Below are 24283 nucleotides of genomic sequence, written 5' to 3'. Positions count from 1 at the left end.
TCCTGGCAACATTGCCTTTATTCAGATAATATTATCTAGTGATGGAGGCTGTGGATCGACTTTAATGTCAGATATACACAGTCCTAGGTAATCTGGCAGTATAAATTTTATTGAATTAGGCAGGACGATATGATCACATTTTTTATCAAACTGTCCAGAGCGTACACCATCGTATTTATGGAGCTTTTGTGGTTTATGTTAGCTTTCTGCCAGCTCTGGGAAGATAAATGATACCTGATATGTCATCAAATCTGCTAAGACAACGTTATTACACAACTTGCTTTTTTTTTTTAACAGACTGGAAGCAAACAGAGAGTTTGCACTAGCTCGATGCTTTGTTCCGTGTTTCTTCAGAGCTTTTAATCTGGTACAAAGTGACAAAAACCAGATTCCCCATTTTGTAGAACTACAGGCTTAAGCTATCAAATAAAAGTGTGACCTGCAAGCGAAACCTTGAATGATTCTTTACAAACTACACTGCTGATTTTAATAAGAATAAACCTGATCACCATGAGAATTTTTGCAAGTACTGTAATCAAAACCAATTTAATTTCCAATTGGTATGCAGCGGCAACAGTCACAGATGGAATTCATGAAACCTCAGAGCTTCCACCCAAGGTTTTGCAATGGCAAAGAGTTTCTCCAGGGGATTAACGGAATAAATTGTATGAGAGACTCATCCAGTGAGTAGGAGCATTTGAGTTTGTGGGAGTTTATTTTCCTTTTGCGCTCATTAAGGAGCGATGATCAGATTTCTGAAAGCAAAAATGCTGCGGCTCAAACAGTACAGGTAAAGTACAGGTAACTTATAAACTCATACTGCCCTGGGCAGAAAAAAAGAAATGCAAGTCTGCACACATGGCCCTGCTTTGCAAGTGGGCTTTTAACTCACAAGACCGTCGGTAGAACACCTTTGGGATTCTCCTGCCCAACATTTATGCCTCACTTTCACTAAAAGAGCTATTTTTGACAAGACTCTCATTTCTGTCAGTTTCGTCAGACACTTTAATTCTAGATCATGGGGCACGTGGATAAGGGATCCATACTACCCACCACATCACGACCCATTGCTTATCTGCGGGGAAATTTGATGGAGCCCCACTATTTTCTATTAGTGAGGTCGGCCAGAGAAGGATAATCCTACCAAAGAACATGGCTCTAACCAGAGCAGAATTTTTACATTAATAATAACGTCTTTTGAGGACTGATGACTGAATTCTTGATAGACATGCAGTTCAGAGGACAGGTAGTTCTGGAGGGCTGTATGGAAACAAGTACAACAGGATCACTAACGTGAACATTAGTGTCCAGGCATTTTCAACTAGCTGTTTTTAAAAATGTCATCTCACCTATCACGATACCTCTTGGGAATGTGCTGGGAGTCATCGATTCAGCATTAGCACTCAAGGGAGTCAGAGTATTCGTAACATGCAGAGGCACAAAACTAAGGTCTGATGAACTCAAGCAGCAGAGGAGATCATCATCTTTATAGGGTTCATACCTAAGAAGTGGCCACCTTACAGACTTGCTGTGTTAGTTTGCAGGTGGGATCTCTCATGAAATGCTAGTTGAACCTCTGCCAGCTGATCACGATGGCGAATGATTTATCTAGGACTTTTCAGAAGTTATGCTTTTTAACAAGCTGTAACTCAGGGATCCAGGTGCTTTACTTTTAAATGAACTTTCTATTGATAAAATTCACAAATTTAATGAACTTGTGCCACCTTGCAGACTATAATTTACATAGGAGAAGTGGAAATAGGGTATTATTACTTGAACAAATGTACCTGTATATATTCAGGAACAGAGAAGGTGCTCTGGCGGCAGCTGTCAAGGGGAAAGGGAGGAGCAGGATGTGCAGCATCTCTCCTGTCACACAACAGGCAGTATTTGCCATGCCAAGCAATAGTTTTTTTACAGATTACAGCATTCTCTTCTTAAATCTCCTCTTTCTCTATCGTTCAAATTAAGATAGGTTTTCAAGGTATCCATATTAGTTTTGAAATGGCAGTATGTACATATACTGCTTAGTAGAGCTCCTGGAATTGCAGGGGTCTTCAGATACCATCCTCTGAAACACTTGGTTTACAAACGCAGGCTCTGACATTCAATATAAAAGAGAATCCGTATACACAGATGAGAAACTATTACAATAAACAGATGGATGCTTTTGATTCCCTCCAGAAGAGAACAGATGTGGTGGCAAGCACAACATAAGCATTCACCCAAATTAATCATAATATTAATTTTAGGTTTATCTCACAGTTTATCTCAAATACACGAATTAAATATTCTATTAATGTTTTATATGCTGCAGGTCAGCGGGCTTTGGCTTTCAGACTGACTTCTGCAATAATGCAGTTAACATAAAATTGCATCCTGGCTGGGAGACAGCACCTTCAAGTAGATACAATTCATTTGTCATGTTTTTTACAAAGCCAAGTCAAACCAAAATAACCTAACAAAATTAAGACCTGGCACCAAAACAGCTGCAATACAATCATCAGCTGTGTGACTTAGAGCAGTACTTCAGAAAGGTGGTGGATGGACGGACAACTTCCTTGGGATTTCTTTAACAATTAAATCAATCAGGATAATACCTCATGTGCAGGCAATTTTTCCCCTGTATAAATAGGAAACTATAGCAAACAATCCCTTCTTAAAGAAATGTTGTTCATAAAACCAGATAAATTGGTGAAAATATTAACTCAGAGAAAAGTTATACTTTTCTACGCCTGTATGAAGACAGCCTAATTCAGCCAGGGATTACAAAATTCATTGCCAATTAGTTTCCTGTACACAACTCATATTATGATTTTTTTGTTGTTCCTGATAACTATACGTTTTTCATTGAAGATAACAGACTAATTTTTCAGTTCACAGACTAGCTCTTCAGCTACCCATGAATGACATACATACCTCTCGCTAAGAGAGTTCTAAAATCTCAGGATAACGTGATCTGCCGTATGCAGATATTGCTGCAAAAGTTCTTGCAATTCTCAATCTTTGCCATACTAGATAATACCAGAAATATTAAATAACTGTATTACTGCACTGTGATACCAGTCTTATGTGCTTTGGATTTCTTTATCCACCCTAGTGGATTACTGGTCTCTGCTGGGTGACATCTCTGGGGTTTTGCCTCCATTCCTGTTGCTTTTCTGACCTGGTTCCCCTTCCCACTCTGCCTGCGTGGTCTCTGCAAAACAGCAGTGAAGAAGGGCAGCCCTGCTCCCTCATTGCTTTTTCTAGTTGCTGGACTTGACACCTCTCCCTTTACCCTTCTGGATATCCCACCAATTCCAAAAGAGTCAGTGATGCAGCAGTTGCAATTGCAGAATGCCAAAGTGAAAAGCCCTGCGTCACTTTAAAAATGTATGCACCCACTTGTTTTGAAGAAATGTACTTTAAAATAAAAGTATTTGAAAATCAACTTCTATTCCTGAACAACAAAGCACTGCTGCCAGGTTCCAGCCTGTAGCTTCCGGGGGCCAACAAAAGATATTCAGTGTCTTAACTCCCCAACACAAGATGAAATGCAAAACCAGATTCTATAAAACTCCCTTTAAAGAAGTCACAGAACTTTCCAGATGAATTTGAATCTCAATATTGTAGGCAAATGTCAACTATAGACAGTCTGCCTAAATACTCACTTGGTCACTGTTCCGCACCTGTCTCCTCCCTGCCCAAACACTATGTGGCATGTTTTTGTTTAAAATTCTTTTTTAATGTCACCCTAGTACAACAAAGGGGCTTAACTGCGATGGAGAAGGAAATGATTCATTTCTGCACAGATACAACATTGAAGGATGTCACGGTAAAACTGAAGATAGATTATATGGAACTACCCTCTCCTTTGCAAAATGATGGGGACGTAGATAGCAGTAAGATCACATCAGTGTCTGCCTGATAATACGGGCTGCTGGTTTTAGGTGGCTCCGTTTACAGCAGCTATCACAGAAGACTGTAGAGCACCTTTTGTAGACCTCATCTGGGGCTGATCACAGCTCGTGCGTGGAAATTCCCTATGTGCTCAGTGATCATTTCTACGGGTGCTGCTGGAAATGATTTCATTTAACCATATATTACACTTTTCCTCTAAGCTTGTTCTGGAGAAAAATGTCAATGCACTGCTAAGCTAACCAGTCACAACAGCTTGTTGTGACGCGGAGTGCTGAAAAGATTTTAAGGGAAAGGGAAAATTCCAGCAGTACCTGTCATAGGTAGCCTGCAGCTGGTGAAAGGCAGTCTCACTGCTACAGGATGCACTAATCAATTAGATACTTGGCATCTGTTATTCAGAGGTAAATCATACATGATTATTCAGTTTCAATCACAGAAGAAATCAGGAACAAAGATACCCATCCAGCAACCCTGATATATGCAGAAGTTTCCCCAGGCGATAACAACAGTTGGCTATTATAAAGGAAAACACGTTTATTCCAGGATCACAAGCACAAAAACCATAAGCAGAGGTCCCGTATGTATGAAAAGCATTTTGCCAAGCAGGGTGTGATATGTCTCCTGGGTTATAAGTAATTTTTTGTCATCGGTTCCCCTGCTTCCTCTGCTGAATAAACAATGCCAACTCATTTCCCTGCTCCAGACGATCTGTCCAAGCAAATAATCTTTTCATTTATTTTCCCCTTGCCTAGAAGGAAATCTTTCTTTTCTATTAAAAGATGGTTGCATGGGAATATTGGTCAATGGTCTATGAAATGAGAGAAAGAGTAGGAGAATGTTTTGTTGATAATTTAGATAAAGATTTATCTGGAGCCATTCTTCTGGGTTTATCCTCTCAGTAACTGTCATTTCACAAAACACGGAGGGAACAATGTCATTCTCACTTGAGTGTGTATGTGTATTGCTTCTTTCTACTGGAAAGAATCAAAATTGTTCATCTATGTGTCACGAATCCTAGGATGACATAATCTAATGGAAATGTATCCCCTGTTTATTGGCAAAGTATCCCCATTTTTGTAAGGAGGCGACTATTTTTGCATTTTAAGGATGTGACTGCCCTCAGTGGACACACTGCTGACATCTGTGAAGTGCCCAGAAAGCTACACATTTGTTTCAATATAAGCCATCACTTTGAAGAGGAAAACAGAACAGTGTGATGCCAAACATATCCTAAAGAGACACCGAGACATGTATTCCAACATGGTCCCAAAAAGAGCTGGGCTGGCACAAGGAAGAGGTAGAGCAGAGCTGGGAAGCAGTTAGGCATGAGAGAAGGGGAACCTTATAAGCAGGCAGAGCCAACAAAGGCTGTGCATTGATCAACTACGGCCTCAGTTAGATATTCAGTCTGCTTTGCTTCTCTCTAGAGTCAGTGCAAGGACAGAGAACCCTCCAGAAGGTGGTTTAAGACATCCAAGTTATGCTTTCACCATGAGTAGCCCTCTGAGGTTTGCATACCCTGTGCCCACCTCAGCAGAGTGGCTGGGTATTTCTCCAAGTTAGGCACTCAGGGTAAGCCTAAAGGTAAAACTCTTCCCCCAGATTTTGTAGCACATGTAACACTTTCACAGGGCTAAGACGGAAGGGGTCTGGGTTCCCTTTCCCTCTGGTGCTAGGGAATAACTACTGTATATATCGAATTCGAAACGTAAGAGTAAGAACAATCTATTCTGAGCTCAGCTCAGTCCCAGATGATTAGCAATATACCTCTTGTGTCATAGGAAACAGGTATTCAAAAGCGTTGAGCTATTTAAGGCATCATCTCTTCCCCTAATAAAGGAATCTGGGTGTCAGAAACAGCAAAAGAACCACCTCCTGAAAAACAAGGTCTCTTTCAAGAGTCTCTAGTTAGCAACCTAGAAGTACAGCCAAAGTCACTGCTGCACGAGACAGCGGTGCTCATGCAGAGATCTTCTCCCTGATGGCAGCGCTTATGGGATTTTTACCTTACTTGTTTGCTGGTGGTGAGTTTATAAGCAGATGCAGGCGACTTGATAGCTCTTCTCTTTTTATCCTACCTATTCTTATTCATGTAATTGCCTAATCCTTATTTGAAAATCCCTAAGCTATTTGCCTCGATAATTTAAGTTTTATTCATACTCTGGGGTTTGAAGAAACAGAGCATAGTGTCTCCTGCAAGAAAAATCCAAATGATGTTTCTCTGTGGCTGGAATTTAACCTATTCTAAGTGATGCCTCTGTTCCCTAGTGCTTTGCTTACCAGAGGTTAGCTCTCTGCTGCTGAAAACAGAAGACATTTTAGCATATACGTGCAAGTGTGTGCATGCAGGAATGCAAATCAGTAAAAGCTTCAGAGTTTATCTAAAATGCTAATAGAATTATAGAGCTCCCAACCTATAGAGCTTCCAACCTGCAGAATAGATGGTGCTTATCGCTCCTTCCCAGACACAAGAAATGTAGCTACAGGTCTCCCTCTTTTTCCAGGGAGTGATCTTCACTTGCACTGTTGTTAGGCAAAGAAAACAGCCTTGAATTTTACTGAGGCTGAGGGTCTTGCTTACATTCTTAATCTCTAGAGGTCTTAATTCCAGATGTGGGGGCAGCCATTCTCTTAAGCACTTTTTAAACATTTGTAATTTTGTCATGTATAATCTAATTTAACAGTTAGAGCATCCTTCCATATAGCAAAAGGAAAGAGACAAAACCAATCAACTCTCAGCCATATTACAGTGAACAGAAATGAAAATGGGAGAAATCTACCACAGCTTCCATGAAAAAACCAGCATGGCGAAGCAGCAGCAAGCTCTGCTACGAGCAGAAGGCCATGCTGGGCAGGAACGGCTCTGGAGAGGAAGGGGAGTAGGGAAAAACACCACAGCTGGGGGCTCCCATGTGTTACCTACTCGCCTGAGGATCACATCCTTGTGTGTGTACACACAGCGTTCGTACACAACTCTACCATCAAGTAATGAACTGCTTCTGTTCAAACAGTGCTCTAAATTAAATCACTTTTCAGGCAATCTAATTTGACAGATCTCCCTCCTCATCGTACATAAACGACATGTTCTTTGTTTGCATGGTGCAACCGGAGCAAATGCCAAAATGAAGTTTGACAGTCTTGTTTCTGCTGCTGTCTTCTACTATCTAAGTGACTCTGGGCAAGCTGTTTTTTTCAGCATCTACTCCTCATTCGGGCAAAAGGGCACCTCCCCATCCATGAATACTCTCAGGCAGTTTAACTTAGTAACATTTCAAAGTAAAATAATTTTAATCCCTCCATAAGAGCTCCTGAAAATCTTACATAGCAAAGATTTTGAGTGGCTCTGCATTTCTGGCCTCTCTCCACAACAGGATACAAACCTGTTCAGACATCACAACTGCCAGGATGTCACTCGCAGCATGATGCCACAAGCTACACAGAACCTGATCTTGCCACCTCTATACAATAGAAGTCCTGCCCCAACCATTCACGTGTAAAGGAGGAAGGGAGGAAAAAATGAGGAAGCTTATCTAGAAAAATGTCATCCCACAGATCAGATTATTCCTGAAAGCTACACTGGTGAGCTGGGCCTGGAAAGGCTACAGATCCCCCCTCACCTCTGCGTAAATCATCAGCTCTCTTAGGGCCAGCAAAGTGCTGTTAAAGCACCTGAGCTCCTTTAGAGAAGGATCCTGCAAGGCAAATTAAGAACTGGAAAGCATGTTTACCGAATAATAGTCTGAGGTGAATTTTAGATCTCTCAAGAGGCTCCAGCCACGTAATTGCAAATACTTGTTATTTTATCTGAACCTCGTAACTCCGACTTGCAGTGATTAAACTAAAATTCCCATCCCAGATCTGCAGGAGCACAAGTCCTAATAACAACTGCTAAATCTCAATATTACATTCAGCCACCTTAGTAATCTGTTTAAAAAAGCAAACATCTGCAATCACATTATCAACCAGCCAACGGGCTGAAATCTCCCAAGGGTTTATATTGCATTAGAGAGAAATTTTGCTTAAAAGGGAAGCTTATATCACCAGTATGAAAAATACCCACCAAAGAAAGCAACTATGTGCTGTAAAACCTAACCACCATAATGAATAGCAACCTTTTTTGTCTGTCTTCACTGCCTGAACAATTAAAAAGCTTACAATGGATTATCGCCCTCCTAAATGCAGGTCCAGTCTGTTATTTAAAAAGATTGCTTCAGGTTTATCACAATGAGTGTGGAATTCTTTGTTTGTGGCAAGCACAACTAATACAACAAATGCCCTCGCATTCTTAGGTGGTACTGGTAAATAAATAAAAATAATCCCCAAGACTAACACAATCCCCCATATATCATCATGATAACAATGCTCTGGAGCATCTTATGCCTGCACACGTCATCATCCAAACAGCACCAGCCATCCGAGCGAGCCAGGGCAGGTTTTCTTCTTTAATGAATCAGAGAGAGAAACCAAAACTTGAAGCTGATCTTGCTGAACGTTTTCAGGTGGCTGAACAGAACCCTCACAGCATTCTGACACATCCACAAAAAACCAGAGGCAGACTCAGTTTCACATGGCTAACTGCATTGCTTGTGCTTCAATTTCTTCCCTCAAGACAAAGTTTCTTTGGAGGAACTACAGCAAATTTCTTTCACTGCAATCAGTCTGTAGAGGCTACTGTTGCCAGTGGCAGCTTTGGTCAGAAGAGGGAAACTTGATGGTTTAGGGAGAAGTTCGTTTCAGAGTAGATGACAAACACCAAGACCTCTGATGTATGGAAAGGTGGGTGGGAAGGGAGAGGGGCTGTTAGGGCAGAAGACACAGGGGTGCTGCTTTCCCCACCTCACGTCACCAAACAGTGTCATTGCTCAGTGTTGCTGCTCCAGGTGGGGTGCAGTCAGGTATCTACTGCATGATGTTCCCTGTGATGCTCATCTGCTGCACAGTTTGCCACTGGGGCTGGCTCTCAACACTCTCTGCTGCACAATTTGCCTCTGTTATCACTGGCAGGGTCTCAACTCTCTATTTTAAGCAAAGTCTCACCACCTTGGTGGTGGCTTGGTCCAAATTACAGCAAGCTCAGCAACACCACCAAATGACGAGTTTAGCAATCACTACCTTTAAGTGGGGCTAGAGGCACTGTCTGTGTGTGCCTACCCAAATGTGAGGTCATGTGGCTTGGACTAAACCTTAGTGTTTAATGTAAATTGGATTACTTTACTGAAGGCACCTGATATTTAACTTTTATCCCAACCACTTTTCTGTTTTTGTTGGAAGCTGAAGTTGCAGTACACACAGGTCAATGGCCAGATCCATGCCTAACGCTTTGTTATCGTTTTGATAAATTACACTCATTAACTCTACTCTTTCTTCTGCTGCAATTTGAAAGAAGAGTTGGACAATAAAATAGTTAACTAGGACTGCAAAGCACATTTTCAAGGACTAGATTTTACATCTTCAGTTCTCTATTGTTTTTCAGTGACTGAAATACAGAATGAGGGGGCTCTACCTAAAAGAAGAAACTGAAGTCTTAAATGCACACTTAATTGAGTACAATTACCCACCAACGCGTTTGAACATCCATCTAAAGACAGGCAGAGATGAGGCATGGAGAGAAGGCACAACAATAGCTTTTTATGTAACAAACTTTAACGTTTTTGGTTGGGAAGCAGTATGCTTACGGCTTTGGAAACACTCTCTGATGCTTGTGGTTCCCTTCACACTAGAAATGCACCAACAGTAGAAGGGATGCTTACAATTAAACAATTGTTAATATATTATAATTAATAAGTACACATGGATTCAAGTCTCAGCATTAAAATTTACATATGACAAAATATGGGGTTGTTTAGATCTAGGGTTTTAGTTAAGCATGCTGAAAAAGACAGATCAGAACTCATTCTGGCTTTCAAACACCCTCAAATGTGGAATTTCTCATGTACGCAGAGAGAAATTATAAAAGATGGAGAGATGTCCTGTCAGCAGAGGACAGAATGAGGAGTATTCTGGGCAGGACTGTAAATCATATCCTGTTACTAACTTTTCTTGAAGTGGAAAAATTCACTTCATCTCCCTAGCGCAATCCAGAGCTCTGTAAATCAGGTCACTTTGGATGTGCTACGATTCCAGACCTTGCACTACTACGTTAATCTGCTTATACTCCCCCACTGCCGCTAAGACCTAAGCCAGTTGCCTTTTTTAGCCCTAAGACTGGCCCATGTAGTCTAGTATAGCCTGACACGACTCCTTTCCTCCTGCACCCATTTTGCAATTGGTCTGCAGAGGAGAAGGGAAAGGAAGAGGCAAAGGACACTCATGTACAATATTTGCGTTTTCTTTGGGGGAGCTACTGGGCAAACTCACTGATGGGATGCTGTAATGACAGTTCTCATGGCGCTATTTCATGTCAGCAGCTGGATTCCATCTGTTGATATTACTCACTAGGTCTTGGATACTCTATTTTTAATATTTTTTTTTGGTCCTACAACAAAATTTTGCCTACAGGTGCAAATTACCACAGCTGTGGGACTCTGCAAAAGTCAGGTATACAAACAAAAGCCCTCAGCCCATATGCTGTATGTGTTTGTGTGCATGATATTTTTTTAAGCAAAACATTTTCAGATCCCTTATGAAAAATATTTGGGAAAGACGTACTCCCTTTTATTCCATTGAACCAGATGAGTTTGTTCATTAAAGACACGCTTTATTCCTTGCACACCGCAAGCTCCTGCTCAGCAGGCATTGCTGGCATGTATGATCAGTATATTCACCCTGCACAGACCCCAGTGTGTTTCAGCCTCCTTGTCCTCCCGCCCCACAGGCCAAGTTTGCTTACAGAATAGCTCCTTAAACTTTTTTTGTGATTCTGTGATTAAGTAATATCTTCAACCTTTCCCTTCACAGCAGCACAGCATCACTGAGGTTGGAAGGGACCTCCGGGCATCGTGCAGTCCAACCCTGCTCACAGCAGGTCGCTCAGGACTGGGCCCAAGCGGGTTTTGAATATTTCCAAGGATAGAAATGTTATGACCTCTCTGGGCAATCTGTTTGAGTGCATTTAAATTTTAAATTCGCTACCCACAATTATCTCAACAGCTTTTGTCTTTATAATTAAAAATGACCATTAGCAATGTCAGCATGTAAAGATCACACAGAGATACCCTATTCCTTGTCTGCCCTTGTGTGAGAATGGTGCCTTTCACCCCCAAGTCAAACCTCTCACATAAGACAGAGGATTGTTGTTGCCAGTCTTTAAAGGAGTATCATCATAATTAATTTGTTTTAAAACAACATCCATATTTCCAGAGCACATAATAGGACTGAGTCCACCGTTTACTTTGCCTTTTATCACTGATGTTTGGCATTTTCATTTCAGTGCAAACATTAAAAATATAATATCTCATGACAGTTTTATTTTCCATTTTTTATCATACTTTAATTTTGTTATAGGCCTGTCTCTAATACTCATCCTTTTAAAGTGTAAGTGCTATCTGATCTTCAATGCAGACTAATATTAAAAGAAAATTACAAACTGCTTTAGGAGATAAATAATCCAAACCAACATAAGTACCTCTGCACATTTTGGTACCATATACTATAATCTTCCCACTTCCCTTTCTTCCTCTACAGAGCCTGAAATTAGCCTAAAACACACACAATGCTGTAATAACAAGAAACACTGCTCTGGCTTCTAGTCACTGTAAAAAGAGATGACTCTGCTAAGAGCTGAGAAACATTACTAAAAGGTTAAAAAAAACCCCACTTATCTGAGATTGGCCAGCATAAAAATGGAAATTTATTCCAAGCTGACAGATAACTTGACAAAGTAGAAGCAAAGGAACCCAAGACAGAGCTTGAGGAACTCTATCTGCAACTAAGCAACGCTTTGAATTATGTCCTTTCATTAAAGTCACCTGCCACAGTCTGCTATACAGGTAAAATCTGAAGGAGCTGAAAACTTCAGCCAAGTTATTGAGAAGTTCCAAGAGAACTTCATGGTCAGCACAGCACAACTGCTCTCAAATACCAATATACTTGGCATAGTAATCCCTAAATTTTGTTCATAAACAGTAATATTCCAAGTTAACAGGAGCCCATGTTTAACAATCTATGGAGGAAACAGGGATTTTCTAAACTATGGAGGTAATCTCTTCCCTTGCTTTTGCAAAATTTGCCAAACACTCCCTTGTAGGAGACATTGCTTGAATGTCAAGCTTGAAGTTTAACACCCTTCTGTATCCGGAATTAATCCTGCCAAGGATCTAGTCTGTGCTCCGTCTGTATTGAGAGACTATAGCCAACATCGTAATGCTAGTTTTGGCATCACCCATCTAATGCACACCAATCCCCACCTTGATATCTTCTGTTCTAAGTCATTTGGCTGGGGCGTGAAACACGCTCCCGTAGGCAACTAACAGAGGCCCATGTGCCACAGCCCTCTTATGTCCACAAAACGGACAGGTACCCTCCAGTCCTTACAACTCTAATTTGGAAATAAGAATTTCTTTAAAACAGTCTAGCAGCAGATGCAATTTGTAGGAGATGACTGAAATTTTACTAAGGATCTGTCTAGAAGATTATGACAGATGCATGACCACCGCAGAACACTTCAGGTGGAAACCAGCTTCGGCCTGTCCCTGCCTGGGCAATGCCGAGGGCATCAGGACCTCAGACCACAGATCCATAGGGAAGTGGGAGGGAGGCAGCCAGAGAGACAGAAACACTTCAGCTGGTGCATCACACCAGCCAGCTAAGGAGATTTTGTCAATATTTCATTTATTTGGAGAGGGGAGAGAATAAAGTTTAAATAACAGCCTAGCTTTTAACTTTTTAATAAAGCCCCTGTGACTCTTGGGATTGTATCAGCCTAGATCAAGGTCACCTTGTCTTGATGGGTTTTGGTTTTAGACACAAGCCCGCTCTTGTGTTCAGTGTTCCCTGATGCTGCAAAGGACCAAAATGAGAGTAAGACCCTATTGTAAGGACAATTTTATTCAGGCAGAGTACATTTAAACACACGCAACAGCTTCTGTTCCATGCTAATGGTGCCACAGTTTCACTGTCTCATCTCTCTGTCAACTTTGTGGCTGAATTATGGTTTTAATATCTTAGTCTCTGCTATGACTATGATTTATTCTTTGTTGTTTTTCTGAGCTGTGCTTTAGAGTAATATATTGTTAGCGACATTTTAGCTGGTTATAACAGCGCATTGCAAAAGAAAATCTCTTCACTCTTACAAATTATGTATATCTATGGCTGTACATGATCTAAACATGTTCAGAATTTGTGAATGTTCCAGAACATTTCAGTAGAAATTCCTGATAGAATAAAAATACATCTTTACACTTCATTTTTTTAAAACCGGCAGCACATTCCAGCCTAACACTTTTCCCAGTTTACATATTGTCATCACAACCTCCATTCAAAATGTGTCTTCCATCCATTGTTTACAATTATTTTGCTTTAAATATTTAATGATAAACACATAAAATACAATATTGTGTGAATGTGGCCTATTTCATAAACAATTCCCAAGGGACTACACAAATGCATACAGCTTAATACATATATAAGTATGCAGCGGATCAGAGTCTATATTATTATTATTCACAATTGAGAGAGGACTATAAATGTACATTACTTTTCAAAATTCAGGAACAATCTAGCAGAGCCTTTTAAGTTGAGCTATCACAGGAGTCAGCAGGTGTTCTATGAATGAAGAATTTGAAAGCTCAGGGCCTCATAGTTCTAAGCGTTCCTTAGGTTGAAGAATTTATAAAGGTAAATAGGTGCAAGAAATAATAATGGAAAATTCCATTTAATACAGGACAAAGAAAGGGCTGATGTAGGTATATTCTTAATGAAAGGAATAAAGCTTGACAAGGAGCTGACAGATGAGTTGACAGACAGATAACTTGCCCCAGCTGAATCCATCTGTGGATTGTGCAAATCACAGGGGGAGAAAAACCTGTCTTTTCCAAACCAAGCTAAACGTTTTTTCTGCCATACCTGTTCAGCCTCGATATGCCCTGACTTCCTTTCCATAGATCCAGCCTGTCCCACCGTCCTGCCAGCCAGCCCCACGCTCTTCCTCCATGAGCACTTTGATACTGAACAGAGGGTTGCAGTGACTCAGGAGATCATTTGCTGGCAGGATCGGATTTCCAAGCAAAGATTGCCAGGCTCTCAAATCCACAATTCAAAATGCACTGCAATGCGAAGATAACTAATCCAATTCTAATCTAGCTGTGGAGAGCTAAATTCTTAAAAGTTTAAAGAGAAAATAACTAAGGCTACAGGTTTTCATAGCTCTCCAGCTTAAGTATAATTTTTGATAGCGTATGGAGTTGAGGTAACCAAAATATAACGATACTTTAATGACACTTTGCCCATTAGGTCATTAAGGTGATCAGTCCATTTGTTTTGGTTGATTTTAATTATCTTCTGTGGAGTCATTTTGGTTTTATACTGGTGTAAACACATCACATCCCATGCTGTTTAATTTCCTTACAGATTTTGTTTGCCTGTTTTTAATTTCATGAGGACTTTTACTTCCAGGTGTTTAAATCAGCAATGAAAGAAAAAGAAGATTATCTTAGAATGAAATGGAATCAATTCAAGCTATATTTTAACTTTATGAGTGTTCATTTTCTTACACTGGCAATTCCCAGTCACCAATCTCAGGCAAGACAGCCCAATACTTTTAACCATATAAATACCATATTTTGAAATAACGATAGGCTTCTGCTTGTTATTGCTTAAGATTCAACAGAGGATGCATCGTAAATGGGCCTTTAAGGAAACCAATTCTATTATTCTTGCTAGCTGGGGCAATGACTACTGTCGTGAAAGTAAAATTACTGCCATTAAATCAAGAAACTAATTAGAATCAGATCATCAAGTTCATTTTCTGCTGGAGACTTGGTCTACTGGTGTAGGGTAGAACGATTTACTCAAGAGTAAATCAGGGCTGAGCCAAGTCCATCAGCTTAGTATATTTCTGATATTCACGCTGCCTGAAAGAACCTCAGCAGTTCAAGAAGGTCCACGGGCACTTGTGGTAGCCAGATCTGTGCGAGCAACTCCCACTGAGAGTAAGGTTGGTGTCCTCGTTTAAGCGACACAGAATTTATTTATTTTTCAGTAATTGTACTTTTCACTAAGGTCTCTTTTAATGCTTGGGAAAACTGCATTTTTAGAAGACTCCAGTGTCTGAATTTGTGAAAATATTTACTTTATGGCCAGGTATGATATGCAGGTTTCAAGGTCTCAGTGTTTTCGAGCTTGCCAGGTGCGGGGGTGCGGGGACAAGGAGGAGCAAGACCCAGGCACTTGGCCCAAGCTGCCAACAGGATTATTTCACACCATTCAATATAAATTAGAAAGTTCGCTGAGGAGTTTTTCTCTTCTATGATGGCTGTGATCCTGAGAACTCCGTGCCCCAGTGCCGGAGCCCTGAGCCCTTCCCTTCCTCCCGAAGCCACAGCGCTCGCAGTGTTCCACATTGGCTGTCCCGGATGGGAGTGCACAGCTTCCTGCTGATGGAATGGGCTGAGTATAATCCTCTTATATTTTATATTGGTATCAGGATCAATATTGGTTCTCCTTTGGTTTCCTTGTTTTTTCCCGATTCCCCTTTGTGGGTGGGGAGGGGTCATCGAGTGATAGAATAATTGTCTAAACAACAATAAATTATTGTAGGTTCTTCAAACCGTAACAGTCAGGAACACGCAGATCTGGAAACCTGGCACATGCCTATGTTTGGAGTCAAAAGGAATCGGACTCGAATCTTCCTCCACAATCCCAAGTGGACATGGAGCTTTCAGATGACTGCATCAAAACCAGAGACACTATTTTTGCTTTTCCCGTCCTTTTTCATTATGGAGAGCACTCCATTCCCAAAATCTGACAGCAAAAATCAATACGATATCAAATTGAAAAGATTATGGTCTGCCTATGCTCAAGCTGCTAAAATAGAAAGAGAATAAATCTCTCTAGTTCACATAACGAGACATTAACTACATTTGACAGTATTTGTGAGATACTTTTTATGCTGAAAATCCTCCTTCGTACACAGACATTGGAAATTCCCTGCGCGCGTCATCATTTAACCTGTCTGCCAAACTCAATGTCAGATTCCTGCTGTCTGTCTTCTCCTTCTGCAGGTGGCTCAGCAACTCAAAAGGCGCATAATTATTTCATAAATATCTATTAGTGAGCTTATGAAACTTGTGAAAAAAGCATAGGACTTTTTAAGTTCTGATCTTGTACATACTTGAGAATGCTGTGATATGGTGATTTGCTCCAAATGGTAACATAACCAATTAGACAACTTTGTGTTATCACAGGACAATAATGAAAAAGCTAATGAATAAGAGGATGCATCTTGTCACAGCAAGAAGTGCCATGATTAGAACCCAGGAATCTCGGCAGTCATTTTGTCTGACCTTAAAGGAGTCATTTACTCTATGCCTTTGATTTCCCACCTATAGTGCGGCAACAACACCACTTATTTTACATGTCTTTGGAAAGTAATTAATGTTTTGAATGTTCTTCAAATTTATATAAGTTGGTGCAAAACGTGTTCCCATATGTATACTTAAGTGTTTTTAAGGACACTTTAGGCATATGCATGCTTATATGCCTAATATGAACTCTTACAAGCTCTTATCTTTTTGAAGACAAAAAAAAAAAGCCTACCAAAACGCACATATATGAGGTCCATTCTATTAATGGGACTTCAGAGTTATCAATTTTACAATTGTGTTTTCTTTATAATTAACACGCAGTGGAGGGAATGATAAATTTACTTAATAGTTGCAGCATTATTCAACACACAGCCTAGTGGAACGTTCCACAAAGCACCAAGTGGTTTGTCTGATCACCTCCACCTTCCTCTATCCCACAGGAGCTGGAAACATCAGCTATGTTTCAAGTAAGCTACTATTAAGAATATGATAGCTTAACCAACACAGTGAAAATCATTATTTAAGATTACAGAGGCTATATTTATTGATGTCTGTCTTAGACTAGGATAAAAAAGTTCTCAAACATCTCCACACACATACACATGCAGGTAAGCAGCACAAACTGTTTGCCAAACTTCAGATTAGCGTCCATTTTCTAAGTCCTCAAACAGTCCCAGAAAATTAAGAGAGAAGTTCTTTCTCCAAAAACACAATCACCTGAAACAACTCACCCCCTTACCAGTAAGGAAATGCTCAGAGCAACACTGATGTTCCTTCTTTCAGGACCATGAGATTTCTCAGAAATAAGCCCACCTTCAGAAGAGATGATAAAGATCTCAAAACAGTGTCCTCTGAACAAACTACAAAATCAATCCACCTTCTCCAGTAGAACTAATATTCCACCAATAAAGAATGAGAAGAAGAAAACCAGAAAGAGCCTTGCTTATATGACTTGCAGCATTTGTAGGACACTTCAATACTGCAATGACTAGTATCACAAAAGCTAGCTGAAGAACGAATAAATACTGTGTTTTTACAACAGATGGATATATGATGGGTTAAACAGAATGTCGATATGAAAAGCTGCAATTTCTAAATTAAGGCATTTTCTGAACTGTCAAAACAACTCATCAGTTTGAAGTAAATTGTGAAAGATTCCCAAAAGAGTCAACCTATTACTGAAGAAAACTGATTAATAAGTCTAGTATCGATCTGCTCAAAGTGTATGACAACTTCACCTTTCCCTTTCAAAGCCCTCCCCACAGCAGTGCACTGGGAATTCATCAGGATGGTCCACGGGGAAATCATTAAGCAAAAATAATAGAAAGGAGAGAAGAAAATTAAGAAAATCTCAATTCACCTTTTTCACATGAATTAATGTCATGTTTAGGAAAAAACCCCAACTTGTCCATCTAAGGGAACACATTATTCCTCAGAAGCACAATGATAAACCATGGGTCTCAAACACCAAATTATTTAAAGCATCTCCTGAAGGCATCTACAATAACTCTGTATGGGGAAAAATTAAAATTAACTCATGCAAACATGTATAAAAGGATGCAGACTGTGTTAAAAAACACCACCTTTGTCTGTCTCTGAAAGCAACAGGATCACGCACTGGAACTTTCTTACGCTTAAGCTGCTGTTGCAAGCAGCACTGAATCTATTCAGACACAAAATACCAAGACTATTGCGAAATACATGATTTAGAGATTCAGTCCCATCCCATCCAATCTTTGGTTTGGGATCAGCAAACAGACAATTCCAAGTGAAGTACTTTGAGAAATCAAGAGTGGATCTAAGTCTAAGTCTTCTCCACTACAAGTTTTACTTCCTCTGTAAGAAACTACTGTCAAATGCCTGGTCTGTCTCCTCAGCACTCTTCAAACTGAGCACTTCCCACAGCTGTGTCTGTTCTGCGACAGGCCTTTATGTCTCTGGTGAGGAGTTCGGATGCTTCCATATAAATGGAAATATATATGTATGTACATATATGAATAGATATTTTATAATGCTGGCTAATGGAACTTTGTTGCATTTTCAGATGTTTTCCCATAAGGCTATTGCAATTTCTTGCTATTGTAAGGAGAAAGGACTCACAAGGAACTCTGCAATCTATGCGTGCGGTTTGCATTGAAATGCACCCAAAACACGGGAAGGTAGATGTTTGCTATTTACCACATTAGGATAGACAGCGAGTAAGAATATTTATCCAGCTGAAAGCACAAAGCAAAATTAGGAAGGTAGAGCGTAGATATGCTAACTGGAACCTAGTCTGTGCACTGAGGCTAATACCAAACCTTGGAAATGCAGCTGTGGCTCCTTCGCAATCACAAGTGGCAATTTCTGGTTTGCATCTCATCCTAAGGACAACCTTTCCCCAGGTTATGCTGGAGAAAGCATACAACGCTCTCCAGCAACTCACAGAAGCAACACATTGTACAAAAGCCTGGCATAAAAAGACACTCGTCATGCTTTTCACAACCAGGATCTTCACTGGCTATTTCTTCCCAAGTCTGACCAAGATGAAAGCCCACCTGCCTGCAGAGATGCTGCTGTGACCAAGGACAAGACTGCACTAGGCAGTTTATCTTTTTTTCACAAAAGATTTTTAGTCCTCTCTTCTCCACCATGAAGCCTAGTGAAAATGCAGCTGATTGTGGTTTCCTACTACCACCCGAAGCACAATTAACAACAGCTACCTACAAATATAGGTCTACATTTCCTTCTGTCTGAAACTCAGTGGACGCTTTCAACATTTAATTTGTATGCACACTTCTGATCTGCCGTGGACACCAGCCAGTCTCTAGCAACTTCAGGCAAAGATCAATCCATTTCTTAATTAGAGATCTGAATTAATGGAAACTGAAACAACCATTTTAAATACGGCAGGCCCTAAACAATGACTTCCTGAGATGCTGCATGCCCTAGAGCATTTTCTTCGTAATATTTTCAAACTATCCACTCTCATCAATGATTTATGTCATCTAGGTGCTACTTGGCAGTACTTTCAATGTCTGTGCTGATAAAGAAGAAAACCTTTATTGTACCTTGAACTGTCAACAAATGCTTTCAATTGCATTTGTCCTTCATATTTCCAGAGCTTAGAAAAAAACAACCTCAAACTACCTGCCTTCTCATATAGAATAATGCTTATGAGCATCTCATTAATGAGTCACATTAACTTTCTCCACCATCAGAATACGCTTAATTCCATTGGCCTCACACCATAATTCTTCAACTGGGTACTGAACCTCATTGTGACAGCCCAATTAGTTCTGCTGGCAGCGTTAATGAGATTATGATTATTTGAGAAACATACCTAGCAAGTACGAATTCTTATGCAGCCCTCTGGTTAAAAGGAATATTACAACTTTAATAGAAGGAGACATCAAAAAGCATTTACCCACACAAAGGAATTCAACAATTGTGTTTAAATTTAATATAACATATGATAAAGAGACGAGTTGGAGTAAAAGCCTGTCACTGCTTCTCACACAATATTATTTATGGCTCTATATAGGACCAACTCCAGGACATTAGCAGACAGAAATCTTAATACCTTCTGACACAACTGGGTTGAGCCATCTATTATCACCCCAAATCCTTTAAAAACAAATACTGGTTCAAATAATTATGCTGTTCAACATATTAACTTCCTGGGCACCAACAAGGGGAACCACAGTGATAAAATGACTCGTTTTAGGGAAGACCAGTGAAAAGATTTATCTGTATCCTGGGCTTCAAAACAAAAGCCTTTAATATTAGGATCACACTCTCCACTGAATAAATGTCAGAGAAATAAACTTGATAGAACAATATATTTTCCATGCTCTAAAATGATGAATTTTAAAAAGAACCGGGAACATGAAACTACAAAGTCTTTAACCTCTAGGGAATAAATTCAAATACCAACCAGGTCAGTAATAATCTAATGTCAACTGTTACCATAAAAAAACAGACAATGATAAATAATGAACTATCAAGCTGCCAGGGAGGTATTTAGTGGGAACTCTGAGGATCTGTGTTATTCTTAGTCATTCTGGGTACCTTGATTAGAATCTTAAAGAAAAGGTAATGTTTCTCCCAACCCTATTTCACCATCGTTTATAACCCAGAGTATGAAAACTGTCAGCCTACCTCTTAGATTCTTGCAGACACCAATCTTATTCAGCTTGGGTGCTTGCTAGCTTGTTTGCAACATTACTTTCCTGAGAAGAAGAACACAACATAGAGCAATCAATGAAAGGTGAATCTTTGGGTTGGAGAGGTTTAGTACACAATACAGATTTTGCAGATCTAAACAGCATATACTTTCTCAATTACATTTTCCTCCCTCCGCAGTGTTGACAGCCTAAGTCTCATTGGTATTCAGATGACTTCCACTTCCTGCAGTATGGATAATTGCCCCTTCCAACACCTCTCTGATCACTACTATAACTTCTATGGATGGAAAAATGTAAAAGAAACGTTTATCGTGTGTAAATTACTTTAATTTCTTGTAGCAAGCTAGATGAAAAGGGCCAGGACCAAGCAGTCCACTCTCTGCAGAAAGCAGTGAATGACTGAATCTTAAGACATTTGAACAGTATGCAGGCAGACCTGTTTATTCCGCTTTGCTTTACACTCCACTGCATCAATGCTTTTATTTACTCTTCTGCAACACTGTGATCTATCTCAGTACGCTGGCCAAACTTTCTTTATATTATAGGTATAGCTGCAGCACAAAAAGTTCTCTGTTTCAAGAGAAACAAGATCCCTTGAGCTGCTAATATCATGTCCTGCACTTAATCAAACATGAGAGAAGACAAGATCTCTGTCCTGAAGATCTCAGCCAAGTAGAGACCTCGGCAGGTCAGTCCAAATACAGCATGAGGTGCTGAGGAGGATGAAATACTTCAGTGACTTACGTGTGACAGACAACACATTATGCATCCCAGAACTGAAGGATAACCTTTTCTTGATAAAAAGAATTACTTCCCTGAAAGAAAAAAAAGTGGTATTAGCTAACCTGAAACAGGGATATTAAAACAAGATCACAGTAAACAGAAGAGCTGCTTTTACCATGACGTACCTATTGAAATTCGACCTCAAGCTACAGGTAGATTTCACCCCCTGTAATAGGGACTTCTTGCACCTTATTTCCATGACAGTGTCGCCATGGAAGCTACATCCAAGGCTGTAGCTACACTACAGCGAGCAGGGACAGGCGGCAGCAACTGCCCACGACATCCCTGGCACCCTGAGCTCCTGGCCCAGCCTGGCCCTCACCCACCAGCACCTGCCCTGTCCTGCCCGAGGGTGCCATGTCCCACCATGCTGCAGGACGCAACCGGCACCTCCCAGGCCACACTTTCAATATAAAAAGAACAAGTATATAAAGACAAGAAATACTTTAATGAAAGGTTTTGACAGAATCACAGAATGGTTTGAGTTGGAAGGGACCCTAAAGCCCACCCAGTGGCACCCCCTGCCCTGGGCAGAGACACCTCCCACCAGCCCAGGTTGCTCCAAGCAACCTGGGCCAGGGGCTCACCACCCTCAGTGTAAAAACTTTCATCCTTATATGTAGTCTAAATCTCCCCTCTTTCAGTGGAAAACCCTTCCCCCTCGTCCCATGGCTCCCCTCCCTGCTCCAGAGTCCCTCCCCAGCTTTCCTGGAGCCCCTTTAGGGACTGGAAGGGGCTGGAAGGTCTCCGCGGAGCCTTCTCTTCTCCAGGCTGAACCCCCCCAACTCTCTCCAGCCCTCACAGCATCTCCATGGCCTCCTCTGGCCCTGCTCCAACAGCTCCATGTCATTATGTTGGTGCCCTAGAGCTGGATGCGGTACTTTCCTCCCGCCCGGCTCCCTGAGGGGCGGGAGATGGCGGGGGGAGGCGGAGCCGCGCGGGAAGGAACCGCTCTTCCCCCCAGCCCTCTCTCCTGTCGCCGGTCGCGCCTCAGTCGCATCGCGGCGGGACCGTGCCGGGGCCCGGTCCGGGTTCTCTGCCAGGCCCCGCTCCATTCCCCCGGGCCGGAGCCGCGGTGAGTGGCGGGGAGCAAGAAGCGCCCGCCCAGATGGGTGGTGTGCGCGGCCGCGGCCTGTCGGCGGGGCCGGGCCCCTTCCGTCTCCGGCAGCGGTGTGAGGAGAGGAGGGCGCCGCCCGAGAGCCCTGGTGTGCCACAGGGAAAGGACGCCTGGAGGGGCCTCAGGGAGCCGGAGGAGGCCAGGCACGGATCAGGGTCCTTGCTGTGTGACGAGTTACTCGCCTTGAGAGCGAAACTCTGGGTCACAGCTGGGCTAGTGAATGTGCCGGAGGGGCTCATCCCTGGCACCGAGCCGCTGAGACAGCGGGAAGGGCTGGTGCGGGTGGCTAGCAGTGCGGGGAGAGGTAGCCTAGGCACCTGGCTCGTGTGAGGGTTTTCTGAAGGGGAATTTGGCAGTTAAAAGTGTATGTTAAATAGTTCTGAAAAAAATCATGTTTTCCGCCTGGAAATGCAGGATTGTGAAACGAAGGAACAAAGCAACAGCCCACTTCAGTTGCCTTTGGGTTTTAACTAGGAAGTGTGTGGAGAAGAGTTTCTTAATCAGCCATTACTTGGTAGAAATGTAGGTTTTTCATGAGTTTGGCGTGTTGCCATCACGTTTTTGCCCGCTGAGAGGGTGGAGCTTCGTTCCCTCAGGCGTTGTAACGCGCTTCCCGCTCTCAGCGCCACAGGAGCCTCCTCTCGGTGGTGAGTGAGGGTTTTGTCGCTCTGTCTGTAAGACAAAGTGGTTCTTGGAGAAACAATTCAAATAGTTCCGCGGCCTCTCTTTTTCAGAACCCTTCCTGAAGCACTAAGCTTGCTTTCTGCCAGTCTGTGAAGGTATTACCTCAGCTTTTTGATGGCTGAAAGCAGATACAACTTTAAAGTTGGTTATTTATAGGCATAGTTTACAGCTTCTAAGTTATTTATCTATCTGCTGATGTTGTAACAAATACTTATTTTTCACTGTGAAAATGAGGTAATACCAGTCATATCTGATATTATGAAGCATTTCCAGTTCAGCCAGTCATGTTACTTGCTGAAATCCATCTCGCTCCGTAACCATCCATGTGCTGCTTGTGCAGCTGCAGCTTTTTAGGTCAGCTGTGGGCTGGAGAACTAATTGAGTCTCTGTTCGCATTTCCTATTGTTTTTCTCCAGTACACCTGATGTTAATAACCAATCTCCAGCCTGAATCAATGGTGGTGTAATGAACAATATAATTACTTACAAACTTTAAATATCAACAATCAGTATCAGAGCAACTCTTTTAATTTTTGGGAGCATGGTAAAACAAAAAGAAAACCTTTGGACCTAGAAATTTGGCACTACAGATTAGTTTTGGAAGTTTATCCTTGGGAGAGGAGCCCTGAATTTGTTTTAGGGGCACAGAGTCTTTACACAGTGCACAGAAAGACTTTGGCAGTAACGTGGCATGTAAGACAGGCAGCACAACATATTCAGTAGGGAAATGTCCAAAGTCAGCACCTTTAAAATGAAGGTGCCTAAACCCCAGTAACAAACACCGAGTGCAGTGGCGTACCTGAATTTCAGGTGTGACAGAAAATGCCTTTGTCAACCTACCGTTGACACATTGGGATTCCCATCTCTCTGATGGAGGAGTCCTGACTGTGACTGCTACAAGCATCTTTCCAGCAGGATGTTGGCCATACATTTACTCTCCTTATTTTATAGGAATAGGAAAGAAACTGGAGTGAAATTATTCAGGACAAAGTTATTTAGGTCCAAAAATTCAACGGAAGAAGGGGTATTGCATTATTCTAATTAAAAAAGGGTACAATAATTCAGAACAAAGCTTTAAAATGCATCTGTTACATGATCTGAGGTCTGTTTTGTTCCTGCAGCTTGAATCCAGAGAACTTTATTTCTTTTTTTCATACTGGGAGCATGACT

At 41.4% G+C, this 24283-nt stretch overlaps 1 long non-coding RNA gene across 1 annotated transcript in view; it reads right to left on the bottom strand.

Annotated features, from left to right (window-relative positions):
• The window catches only part of LOC134521185 (uncharacterized), a 41770-nt gene extending 19388 nt beyond the window's left edge, over nt 1-22382 (bottom strand). Inside the window, exons 1-3 of the long non-coding RNA XR_010072673.1 lie at nt 22116-22382; nt 21275-21345; nt 20505-20575 (exon numbers count right to left, since the gene is read on the bottom strand). This is a non-coding gene — a long non-coding RNA (uncharacterized LOC134521185). The remainder of the gene's footprint in view (nt 1-20504; nt 20576-21274; nt 21346-22115) is intronic.
• Between the last annotated feature and the right edge of the window lie 1901 nt (nt 22383-24283).

Source organism: Chroicocephalus ridibundus, chromosome 9 (genome assembly GCF_963924245.1).
Source record: "Chroicocephalus ridibundus chromosome 9, bChrRid1.1, whole genome shotgun sequence".
In the NCBI taxonomy this organism is placed as follows: Eukaryota; Metazoa; Chordata; class Aves; order Charadriiformes; family Laridae; genus Chroicocephalus; species Chroicocephalus ridibundus.
The sequence above is the reverse complement of the archived record's forward strand: the minus strand, read 5'-3'. Positions and strand labels throughout refer to the sequence as shown.